The following is a 1,715-nucleotide window of genomic DNA, read 5'->3' on the forward strand; positions in this document are numbered from 1 at the left end:
GTCTAAAGGGGGAATTTGATTTGATCTTCGTTCTGTCGTATAGATAACGTTAAGATTTTTCGCAAACAGAATCAATAACGCGACATCGATCGTGAAGAAAATAATAAGAAAAAAAAATAAATAAAAAGAGAGAGAGAGAGAGAGAGAGAGAGAGAGAGAGAGAGATGAAAAACGGAAGTCGTGTAATCTCTCTTACTTTCTCCAACGGTTATATTTACGAAGGTTTACGAAGGGCTTTTCCGAATGCATTGTCGTCACGGTGCGAATCTTTCGTTTTCGTCGTTTTCGTCGCGCATCTTCGCCCGAGAGAAATTGCACGCGAAGAGAAAGGAAGAACGAGATAGAAAAGAACCGAATGAGGGAAAGAGATAGCGAGAGCGAAGAGAGAAAAACGCGTCGCCCGGCCTCCGGGCATTAGCAGTGATATTTTATTCATGAAGCACCTTATATACACGCGCGCGGGTGCCTAACCCAAACCCAAGTGCAATGCGAGAGCTACTAAATAAAACATCCATACGCGCCTCACCCATAAATTTCTACACGGCTGATAGATTTACAAGCCGCCCTTGCCGAACTGATATTTAAATTAGTCCAACTACGTCGAGAGAGTAGGAAAGGAGGAAAATAGAGAGAGAGAGAGAGAGAGAGAGAGAGAGAGAGAGAGAGAGAGAGAGAGAAAGAAAGAAAGAAAGAAAGAGAGAGAGAGAGACTGGGGTGGAGGTGGGTGGGAGAGAAGGGGTCGCTTGGTTCGCTGCGGGTGGTATATATGCCACCACCACCCACCCTTTTTCAGTTTACGCGGAAAAACGCACTGGAGAAAATATGCTCCTAGCGAGAGTTCATCGTGTTTTTCACCGGTAGAAATTTATTTATTTTTTTATTTCTTTTTTTTTTTTTTTTTTTTCTTAGTCGGAGACAGAAAGAGAGAAAGAGAGAGATAGTTAGGAGGAGAAAATACATGGACGTGTCTTTTATATCTTTTGTTCATGTGAAACAAATCGAATCTCTTTGTTTCTCTCAATACCTCATACATATGTCGATGTGAAGGAAATAATATTATCCGCGACTTTTTTCCCATTTGAGAGAATTTTTGATCGAAATTAACGGGATTAAAAAAAAAATATATATATATATAAAAGAAACAAGACCGTCAATAAAACAGCTTGCCATTTTCTGTCTTTCTCTTTTTCTCTCTCTCTCTTTTTCTTAATGTATCACATTTTGATAGAGAGAAAATATCATCGTTGATTTCAGATCCTCTTAAGAAATGGATTCGATTTATTAAAATTAACGGGATTAAAATATATGAGAAACGAGGTCGAGTGAAAAAAAGGGCTTGTCCTTTTTCTCCCGGCGATCCACTCGTTCTCTCTCTCTCTCTCTCTATATATATATATACCTAACAACGCTTCATAATTCATTAAAATCGTTGTGGTAGCTCCTACTGCGTTATTCCGCGACCCTCCGGTCGGTAACATCTTCAGAACAGCCACCCAGTTGTTGTTAGTAGGCCACTGGCCTACTTACTAAAGGAACGGGGTTGAAAAGACAAGAAGAATTAACTGCAGCACACCCCTCTGCTTGTCGGTTTTTTTCTAAGGGCCTTTGCTGTTGCTACTGATCTTGCTGTTGCTGTTGGTATTGCTGTTGCCGTTACCGTTCCTATTAATGGTGTCGCTCTTGTTACTGCTACTGCTGCTGCTGCTGCTGCTGCT

The sequence above is a fragment of the Vespa mandarinia genome, chromosome 6 (assembly GCF_050613455.1).
Source record: "Vespa mandarinia isolate Hongniang chromosome 6, ASM5061345v1, whole genome shotgun sequence".
NCBI classification, from domain to species: Eukaryota; Metazoa; Arthropoda; class Insecta; order Hymenoptera; family Vespidae; genus Vespa; species Vespa mandarinia.